Source organism: Chrysochloris asiatica, unplaced genomic scaffold, assembly GCF_000296735.1.
Source record: "Chrysochloris asiatica unplaced genomic scaffold, ChrAsi1.0 scaffold00005, whole genome shotgun sequence".
In the NCBI taxonomy this organism is placed as follows: Eukaryota; Metazoa; Chordata; class Mammalia; order Afrosoricida; family Chrysochloridae; genus Chrysochloris; species Chrysochloris asiatica.
The window spans coordinates 27,210,779-27,222,597 of record NW_006408523.1 but is presented as its reverse complement, the minus strand read 5'-3'; positions in this window follow the sequence as shown (position 1 = coordinate 27,222,597).

Below are 11,819 nucleotides of genomic sequence, written 5' to 3'. Positions count from 1 at the left end.
AAGAAAATTAATACCTTACATTGGTGGTGGCTGTGTGCCATGGAGTTGGTTCCGACTCATAGTGACCCTATAGGTTTCTGAGGCTGTAAATCTTTACAGGAGCAGAAAGCCTCATCTTTCTCCCATGGGACACTGGTAGTTTCGAACTGCTGACCTTATGGTTCACAGCCTGATTCGTAACCACTACACTACCTTGCATTAACCCCTGCTAAAAGGATAGAAGCTTACAGTCCTTAGCCTCACCTGTGTGGCCTTGTGATCCTCTCAGTCACATGTATGGATCATGTAGACAGAACTTCTCTTCTAATTTTTATGTTAATCATCCCTCTGACTTCTCTTTATTGTTCTGCCACATATGTTGCTGCTGTTGTTAAGTGCCCTGGAGTGGACACCCACTCATAACAACCCTGGCTAGTGTTTCTGAGGAGTGTCTGGTGGATTTGAGCCACCCACCTTCAGGTTCAAATTGACATTGCCATCTCTTACAAAGAATGTGTGTGCTTTTACACACACATACAGAAAAAGCAAATGTGAAAGTACTTATGTCTTTCTTTTTATGTTTTGTATGACCATTTGTGAGACAAGGTTGTATTCTTTCACCATACTTATTCAACCTATATTCTGAGCAAATAACCCGAGAAGCTGGTTTCTATGAAGAAAAACATGGCATCAGGAATGGAGGAAGATTCATTAACAACCTGCGATATGCAGATGGTACAATCTTGCTTGCTGAAAGTGAAAAGGACTTAAAACATTCACTGGTGAAGATCAAAGAGCACAGCCTTCAGTATGGATTACATCTCAATGTCAAGAAAACAAAAATCCTAACCACTGGACCAATAAACAACATTCTTACCAATGGAGAAAAGTTGTCAAGAACTTCATTCTTCTTGGATCAACTATCAACACTCACAGAAGCAGCAGTCAAGAAATCAAATCATGTATTACATTGGGCCAATCTTTTGCACAAGACCTTTTTAAAGTGTTGAAGAGCAGAGATGTCAGCTTGATGACTAAGGTGCGCCTGACCCAAGCCATGGTATTTTCAATAACCTCATATGCATGTGAAAGCTGGACAGTGAATAAGGAAGAATGTAGAAGATTGATGCTTTTGAGTTATGGTGTTGGAGGAGAATATTGAAACTTCCATGGGCTGCCAAAAGAACCAATATATCCGTTTTGGAAGAAGTGCAACCGTAATGCTCCTTGGAGACCGAGATGGCCAAAGTTCGTCTCTCAAACTTCGGAGATATTGTCTGAAGGGACCAGTCACTGGAGAGGAATATCATGTTTGGTAAGGTAGAGAATCAGAGAAAAAAGAGGAATACCCCAAGGAGATGGATTGGCAAAGTGGCAGCATCGATGGACTCAAGCATGGCAACAGTTATGAGGTTGGCCCAGGATTGGGCAGTGTTTCGTTTTGTTTTGCATAGGGTTGCTATGAGTCAGTACCAATTCGATGGCAGCTAACAACAGCAACAAAGTATTACTTCAGACATATTATTAAGTTGGACCTGTCCCTGGAGAAGGACATAATGCTTGACAAGGTGGAGGTACAGCAAAAAAGAGAGAGACCTCAAAAAGATGGATTAGCACAGAGGCAGCAGCAATAGGCTCAAGTGTAGCAGCAATTGTGAGGATGCTGCAGGGCCAGGCAGAGTTTTGTTCTGTTGTGCATACTGTTGCTATGGGTTGGAAATGCCTGAATGGCAGCTAAGAACAACAGTTACTCCCTCTGGATGTACGTTACTTCCTGAGGAGCTCTTGGTTTCCATTTTTCAACCTCTTATATGACCATTCCTTCTAGTCTTTGTTTCAGACTTTGTATTTACAGTTTTGGAAGTGTCCAAAATTTAATTTTTCTATTATTCTTAGAAATTCAAGGAAAACATATTCTAGGAACTAATATATAAGTAATGGGAAAGGGTTTAGACATTATCTAGAGAAATTAGGAAAGTTATAGGTTCAGGATTATAGTCCAGGGAGATTTGTGTATTTACAACTGGGAAATTTAGATTGAAATGTGAACGGTTTATTATGAGATTCTGCTGAAGTGAACAGTGAGGCACACAGAACTCTACATTGTTCATTTCATATAAGTCTAATTGGACCATGTGACTTTGGGTCTCATTCTGTAACAATCACAAGTCTGTTTGGAAACTCTCTCTGTGTTCCTAATCTGACTATGACTCCTTTCATGATTAACTACTTATCCTTTCTGAACTATGCTGTCATCAATATTATGCCAAGGAATGTTTTCTTTTTAAAGTAAGACGAGATCAAGCAAATAAAAGAGGCATAGACATTATACGTGTTTGTGGAAGACATAGCTAATTTATTGAATCAAAGTGTATTTTCAAACCTTCTCTATAAGTTCTTTCTACTAACCTACTCACTCACTGTCATTGAGTTGATTTTGACTCATAAAGCCCCTCCGTAGGGATTCTGAGGTTATAAATCTTCACAGGAGCTGAAAGCTTCCTCTTTCTCCCTTGGAGTGGCCAATGAATTCTATCTGCTGACCTTGTGGTTAGTAGCCCATTATGTAAAACACTATGCCAACAGAGCTCCTTACTAAAGATATGTCATTGTTATTAAATGCCCTCAAGTTGTTTCCAGCTCATAGGGTTTGGAAGGAGCAGTTCAAACTGACTTTTCTCTCCAGTGCTTATCCTGTAGTGTCACCCCAGAACTCCAATTAAAAATATAGCAAAAGCTAAATATAGGCAACTGCAACTTAGCATCGCTGATGAATGCTGATAATCATATATTCTGCTTGTAAATAATAAAGCCTCTCTTTATTGTTTTTAAAAATGTAACATTATAATGTCTACATCTCACCCCCAAATCCCCAACACGATTTTCTTAATGGGAACATGCCTATATTCATAATAAATTATTCTAAATGTGAGGAAAAGCTTAAAATGTTGTTTCTTGTCATCACACAACTAATGAAATGGTTAACAAACAGTTGGTTTACACTCAGTAATGTAGCTACTCTTTATGCCAGATGTAATTTCTCAAATGTTGTTGTATGAGAAATACTAATCTCATATTTGTTGAAGCAACATAAAATCAAGTTTACTTTTCCTCAATTTAAGGCAAGTGGCTTTCTAAGTGATAGTTAAGGTTTTGTGTCGACTTAATTGGGCCAGGATTCTCAGTGGTTGGCAGCTGAGTTACAGTTATCTGACATGATGAGGTCTAATAAAATGTAATCAACTCTATGATGAGTTCTGTTATGAGCCAATAATCAATCAAAAGAAAACTCTTTCAGTGGTATAACCAGCTTCCTATATATTGGACATTCAGGCAAGGTTTGATTACTGTCTGCTGTGTCTGGATTTGCATCTAGCTTATCCATTGACCTCTGGTTCTTTGAACTTGAATCAGTGGCTTGCTGTATTACCTGTCAAACCCAGGAGTTACCAGCACCCTACCTTCTCACCTGTCAGAACTGTCAGATCTGCTTTCTGCCTGCCACCTGACCTGCCAATCTTGTTTATCAAGTGTGTAGCTATATGAGTCAGAACTCTCCAGCCTGTCCTCTATCTCACAGACTTGGAGCTAACCACCTCTACAACTATGTCAGCCATTTCCTTGATACAAACCTCTCCTTCTGTATGCATATATAAGCTTCACTGGTTTTGCTTCTCTAGAGAACCCAGTCTAAGTCAGCCAGATTATAGCATTAAAGCTCTGGAAACTACAGTTCCATAAAAAAATCAGACTCCAAACAAGAAAGAATACTATCCCTCTACTACCTTTATTCACTAGAAAGTAATATAAACTATTGTTTCTCTTTAAATGTTGATGATTCCATTTCAACTCATAGCGACGTTGTATAGGGTTTCTGAAGAGCACCTATCTGGTGAGTCTGAACTGCTGACCTTGGAATACAAACGACTTTGAGGACCAGTGGCTATCATGCAGCACCAAACTAAGACTCCAGTATCTTTTAAAAAAAAAAACAAACCACAACATTTTTTTTAAAGGGGCATGATAGCGTACACAGTTGAAGAGGCTCTTCAACACAATGCAATGTGGAAATCTTGGAACAGGATAGTCTAGAGCTTTCAGAGTTTTAGGACCTTGTGAATGTCATTTGTGCTATTAATTTTTAATAACTCTGCTCAAGTTTCCTTCATTCCTGTGTGCTAAGTACTCAATTTCCTGGAAGAATGGGTCTCTTTAGTGTTGTGTCAGGTGTTAGCTCTTCTGGAGATACTAGGATTAGTTCCATATGAAAAACACTTGAAGCAATAAAACCACATACACATACACCAAGGTGGGGTTTTTTTTAGTGTTCTACCCATTGACTATCAAACAATTTTACCTTTCCATGCCTGTACATTCACACAAACTTTGGGTAATCAGATAAGTCCCAAAACATGGGCTCTTGAAGATTATAGAGTGTTTTTCTAACAGGAGAGAATAGAGAGTCACGTATACCCATTGGCATTTTAATGAGTTCTTTCACTTCTGAGGATGTAATTGCAGGTTGGCCTCATTCCTTATTCAATATATCCCTTCCTTACCTAATATAAGAATGAAGAGAAATAGCATATCATGTATGATCTACTTCGGGTCTATGTGTGTATATGTGTGCGTGCACATGTATGAGTCTAACAATCAAGGAACTACAGAAAGAAGATACTCTCTATTGCAACTGGTACTTAGGTCTTCTATGCTTAATTTTTCAAAAAACTTTCTTTTTAACTTAAAATGGCCATCCGCTGAACAGGAAACTTTGATAGGTAGAGTGAGGTAATTCTTTCATCTTAAGTAGAATTGCTTACTGTAAATTAAGGAGCTCTGGTAGCAGAGTGGTTACCAGTCAGGCTGCTAATGTCAAGGTCAACAGTTCAAACCTGTCAGCCATTCCTCAGGAGAAAGATGAGGTTTTCTGTTCATGCAAAGATTTATAGCCTTAGGAAAGCCCATACAGACAGAGTCGCTATGAGTCAGAACTGACACCACGTCTCCTAACCGCCACTTCCATCAGTTAGCTCAGACAACACCACACTATTTGCCTGTTTGTCTTATTTATGCTAGAAGGCAGTATCTGCTTTTAATTGAATAGAAATATTATTGCATTCTAGCTAGCATGTTCTTGCTAATTGACCCTAAAACTTTTACACATGAGTAGAAATATTCTTATTAATCACAGGTATTATCAACACTAATTTAGGAAGTGGTATAATCACTGAGTTTCATCACCAAGGATAGAGACTACAGCTCAATCCTCACTTCAATATGATATGGGTGTTTTTTGTTTTTTTTTTTCCTATAAAAAGCACCATTTGTTAAACACTTGTTCATATAAAATAGCACATCTTACATGACAGCATACTAGCTATTTTTCTCTTAGCTGACCCATTAGTCAAACATTCAGTGGGCCATTTGATTTTTTTGTAAGACCTGGATGTTCTGTACAAATCAGGTATAAAATTAGACCGGTGAACCATATAGGTGTTAACTAAGACTTACACACATATTTTTTTCAGTGAAGTATAATCATTGTTAAAGAGCAATGTCTGGAATATTAGGATGTGTATAAAGATTTCAAAGAATTCCATGGTTGCCTGAAAGTAAAGACACAAGAAGGCAGAAATGTAAGACTGTATTCATAATAAGCATATATATAATGAAGAGTAAATCCTGGTGTGACACTGTATATTAAACACTGTACTGCTGACCACATGGTTCAAGGTTTAAACTCATTAGCAGCTCCTTTGAAACACTGTTCAGGGTTGCTATGAGTTGGAACTGACTGGAAAGCACTTAACAACAATGAAGAATAAGAACCAATCTATTGACAGTGGGAGAAAACCAATGCAATCTGTGCTAAAAATAAGATGGAAATCTCATATACAAGGAAAATACACCAGAAGGGGAAGGGGAAAAAAAAAAAAGAAAAAACAAGGTGAATGGGAGAATAGCTAAGCAGGTTTTCATGGGCTACATAGGAAAGAGGTAAATAATGATGTAAGGACAACCATGGAACAACAGGACTCGTGGATACAATGATTGAGGCATGGTTTGAATTGATAAAGGTGGGGAAATGATATTAAGATGCTTGGCTGTCTTTTGAATCTTGGTTTCCCTTGTCTATTATTAATATAATAGACCCTTGAAGTGGAGAGAAAGGAATAACCAGAAACATTATCAAACAAAACTTGTAAATCCGTCTTCAGCCTACAACTGATTGAAATAACTAAAATGGGGCGAGAACCTGCCCAGTGAAGGAGGCTCCCTGAAGAGCCTTTGCATTGCACAAGGTGGAATCCTGATCCCCATCCAGAATCTTCTCAGGTGGGAAATTTCCACTTGATAGGACAAGTCTGTAGTAGATAGAAGAATAGAAGATACTTCTTGAAAGAAGGACCAGCAGGAAAAATTGAAAACAATAGCAGCAGTCCAATTGACTACTATAAGAATAAGCAAGTTTTCCCCTGGGAGCTATCAAGGCAAGTGGTCAGGTCCACTCAAGGCAAACCCACTTGAGTTCCAACACTGAAACTCAAGTGGAGTACATGAGCAGGCATGTGGTCTTGCTGCTGACCATGTTGGTCACCGATAAGGGGAAGTGGGTTAAAAGCAACAATGAAGTTGTGAGCTAAGTCTGACCACATTCAATAGACTCCTGTTAACCTGGATTGAGACCTGGTTAACGAGTTGTATAATGAGACCTGGGGACTCCTGGGCCCAAGGGCAGAGACATGGCCTCAGAGGACTAGAGCGGATTGTGAGGCATCCACCTGATATGAAGTGAGGGGAGATGCACAAGAACCCCCACACTTGCAGACAGTACCCATTTGACCTGGCATCAAAGGCTCTTTGATAAGAACACGACTAGAGGAAGAAAGAAGAGGAAAAAAAAAAAAGAGTACCACTACAATTGGATGATCTTGACCTATGTTTGTGGATGCAGTATGACAAAGGAGCAAACAAATCTTTACAATGAGGATCATTCCCACCCCTTTGGTACACAGGGTCAACAAGAATGGAAAACTTAGAAAATGGCTGCCCAAATTGGGAGGCTACAAAGGCAAGAAGTGACTGGCTTACAAGTTTTCAATAGGGAACCTAGTCCCAGAGGGCACAGGAAAAGGTATAACCTCCACTGAATTGTTTCCAACCTGTATGGATGGGGTTGATAAAAAGTGAGGGAGATAAGACTCCTGTGGTTCAATAGGGAATGATTGCTTATCAGTCTGACAGTGAGTTGGAAAGGTAAATGTAAAAGTTTTGTAACAAAAGGAGGGGAGTGGCTGATTTTGCAGTCCAGGAGGGGAGATCCCTGGAAATATCAAGGGAGAAAAACGAAGTTCGGGACCATGTCCAGGGAAGCAGTGACACCAGAGATGGAAGCAGAGATGATGATGTGGCGAGAAGGAGCAGCAGGGGACTCTGGACTCAGGGATGGAGAGGGGCTGTGTGCTGGCGGCTGGGGGGCAGGCATGCTGAGTGTCCCCTTTGGCTGTTTGATGATGCATGCAAGAGATTGTAATCATTGTAATGAAAAGAAATGTGATAGGATGAATGTAAAGATAATGTTCTTCCATGTAAATTAACACAAAATTTGCAATAAAAACTTAAAAAAATAAAAAGAGAAATATGATTTACATAGAGAAACCCTGTCAATGACCTTAGCCAATGGTCTCTGTAAATTAAAATATAAAATTTAACTGTATCAGTGAACTGTAAATTAAATGTAAGAATATAAAAGATATAATAAAGTGCAATATGAATGTTACATAAAAATTCAGAAAGTAAACCCAGCTAGTAGATCAATATTTATTTTTAAAGACAAAGTTTACTAATGGAGAGAGGACAGTCTTTTCCTAAACTACCAATGGTTGGTGAGAAATGATTCTCCCTTGCTGAAGAAACTGTTAGAAAATCTACGTGTTTAAGAAAATCATGAAATATGTACCTAGAGATTGATATGCAAGCATATTCATTAAACCTTCATTTAAAATAATAAAACAAAACAAAACAAAAAAGAAGATGGGTGAAATACATAGAAACACTGCACCAAAAAGAAATGGTTGATGTTCAATCATTTCAAGGTAGAATATTGTAAAATGCCAATGATACTGAAGAAAGAAGTCCAAGGTGCATTGAACGAATTCGCAAAGACAAACACTCAGGAATTGATGGAACACAAATTGAAATATTTCAACAAATTGATGCAGCACTCATCAATGCCAAGACATTTGGAAGACAACTATCTGGCCAACTTATTGGAAGAGATCCATATTTGTGAACATTCCAAAGGGAAGTAATCTAACAGAATGTGAAAAATCATTGGACAATATCATCAACATCACATACAAGTTAAATTTTGCTAAAGATAATTCTAAAACAGATGCAGCAATACATTGACAGAGAATTTTCAGAGTTCAAGACAGATTTAGATGATGGAGTAGAATGAGGGATATCACTGCTAATGTCAGATGCATTTTGGCTGTAAGCAGAGAATACCAGAAAGATGTTTACCTGTGCTTATTGATTAAGCAAAAGCTTTCTTTCAATTGTGTGGATCATGACAAGCTATGGACAACAGTGAGGAGAATAAGTATTCCAGAACACTTAATGATGCTCACGAGGAACTTATACAAAGACAGAGAGGCAGTTGTTCAAACATGATAAGGGAAATCTGAAACGTTAAAAGTTAGGAAAGGTGTGCGACAGGGTTATATTCTTTCACCATATTTATTCAATCTGTGCGCTGAGCACATAATCTGAGAAGCTGGATTATATGTAGAATAATGTTGGTATCAGGATTGGAGTAAGACTCATTAACAAACTGCAATATTCAAATGACACAACCTTGCTTGCTGAAAATGAAGAGGACTTAAAATACCCACTGATGAAGATCAAAGACCACAGCCTTTGGTATGGGTTGCACCTCAACATAAAGAAGACAAAAATCATCACCACTGTACCAATAGGTAACATCCATATAAATGGAGAAAAGATTGATGCCAAAGACTTCACTGTGCTCGGATCAACCATTAACACTCATGGACGCAACAGTCAAGAAATCAAATGATGTATTGCATTAGGCAAATCTGCTGCTCAAGACCACTTTAAAGTGTGGAAGAGCAAAGTTGTGAATTTGAAGACTAAGGTGTGCCTGATCCAAGCCACAGTATTTTTTATAACCTCATATTCATGTGAAAGTTGGACAGTGAATTGTTATTGTTGTTGAACAACATAGAAGAATTAATGCATTTGAGTTATGATATTGAGTTGTTGTTGTAATGTGCCGTGGAGTCAGTTCCGACTCATAGCAACCCTACACGGGGTTTCCGAGGCTGTGAATCTTACGGGAGCAGAACGCCTCATCTTTCTCCCGCGGAACGCTGGTAGTTTCGAACTGCTGACCTTGCGGCTCGCAGCCCGATTCATAACCACTACGCTACCAGAGCTCCTATGATATTGAGGGAGAATATTAAAACACCATAAACTGCCAAGAGAGTAAACAAATCTGTATGGGTAGAAGTACAGTCAGAATGCTTCTTCGAAGCCAGAGTGGCCAGACTTTGTCTCTCATACTTCAGACATATTATCAGGAAGGACCAATCCCTGGAAAGGACATTATGCTTGGTAAATTGGAGGGGAATTAAAAAAAGAAGCCCTCCAGTGAGATAGGACATGAGCAGCAGCAATGGGCTCAAGTGAATCAAGGAGTGTGAGGTTGGAGCAGGACCAGGCAATATTAGGTTCTGTTGTGCATAGGGTCATTATGAGTCAACTGCTACTGGCTTGATCACACCTAACAACAACAACAACAACAATATTTGACTCCTGGTGTTATGTTGTAGGATAAACAATAGCCCACTAATGACAAGATCAGAGGTTCAAACTCACCAGCTGCTCCTTGGAAATCCTATACATGGTAACTATGACTTGAAACCAACTCCATATTTGAATTATCCCATAATATTGAAATATTATGCCATATCATATGCTTGAATGGTAAAATGTAAATATTTGACAAGATCCAAATTTGATTGCAGTTTGAAGAAATGTGGACTTTTATATTTTTAAATGTAAGCGGGTTAATTTTGTAACATAATTTAGAATAATAGTAAAGTTGAAAACGGTGTCATTTCCCTGAAATTTTTTCCTATGTCTATGAAGTTATCTTAAAGATTATGCCAAATAGTAATGTGATGTTTCCTAGTTAATTTTTCAGTGAACAAGATTACTTTGAATATATTTAGAAGTACTTTGAATATATATAGTGGTTATGAGTCAGGTGATTACCTCAAGGTCAGCAGTTTGAAACTACCAGGGGTTCCACAGGAGAAAGATAAGGCTTTCTATTCCCATAAAAATTAGGGAGTCCTTCTGTGGCACTGCAAGATAATGCCCTGGACTGCAAGGTCAGTGGTTCATACCCAATCTGCTCCTCTGAAACCCTACACAGGGTTGCTATGGGTCAGAACTGAATCAATGGCACTTAACAACAACATCATCAATTAGAGTAGAAATAGTGTATTCTCATTCCTTTGATGTAGCAATATTGAATAAACAATGGAGTGCTAACTGCAAAATATGAGGTTTAAAACTACCATGAATTTCCTGGAAACCCTGTACATGGTTTCTATGAGTCAGAACTGATTTACGGGCACTTAACAACATCAACGAAATTTTGTTTAGAAATCTTGGAAGTACATTTACATTTGTGTTATTAGAAATCTTATTAAAGGTGTGTTATATGTAAAGGAAAATTATATTATTAAAGACATGTATGAAATCATTTTTAAATAAAATGAGTCACAAAGATGCTTTTGTTATGACAGCAGACACATTCAGTCACTTTGATGCTTAAACATTGTCTGAAAGTTAGTGTCCCTCTCCTACCCAAGTTGGCCAGTAAAATGTAGACAGTTTGAATTGTACATTTCTTAATTAAGAAAATTGTTGAAATGTTAAGGACAAAGTAAAGAAGACAGGTAAAGAAATTAGGTTGTTTAAAGAAATGCAAAGGTAAAAATAAGAAACTGTTTTGCAAGGAATGAGATAGAGCAGAATATTGAATTCCACTGAGCCAATGGGTTTTTGAGAAAACACTTGTGAATTCAGATTTTTAAAGAGAATAGAGACAATTACATGTACAATTAATGGGGAAAAATCATTTCTTTAAAGACCAAGAATTTATAAAGAAATCTATCTGCATTGATTAAAGTCACTGGATAAATGTTCAACTATCCATTTCACTCTTCTGGTGTAGACAGAAGCTAAGAATAGGACATGTCACCTGAGTGAGAGGAATTGAATTTGACAGGGGACTGGGATTGGGGTCAGTATATAGTGAATTGCTTCTTCAAGTGCAATTATCTATTCATGGCATAAATTCAATGCAAATTCTACCAGCCTCTGGTTTTATTCCATATATCTTTTCTTGTCTACACTGTGTTATTGATAGCAAGTGTTTTATTTGTGGTTATCAAATCCCCTTCTGTTTATTGAAATGTTTTTATTGAAGAGTGTAAGGTTTTCCCCCATGGCTGCCAGATGACGGGTAAAATGCACTCTTTTTCTTAGGCTATATCAGTCCAGGGGTGTTATAGAATAAACACTGACTATAAGGAGCTCTGGTAGCATAGTGGTTACGAATAGGGTTGCGAACCTTAAGATCAGCAGTTCGAAACTACCAGCCGCTCCGTGGGAGAAAGATGAGGCTTTCTACTCCCGTAAGGATTTTACACCCTCGGAAACCCTGTACAGGGTCTCTATGGGTTGGAACCGACTCGACGGCACTTAACAACAACAACATTAACTATCAGACACACAGTTCA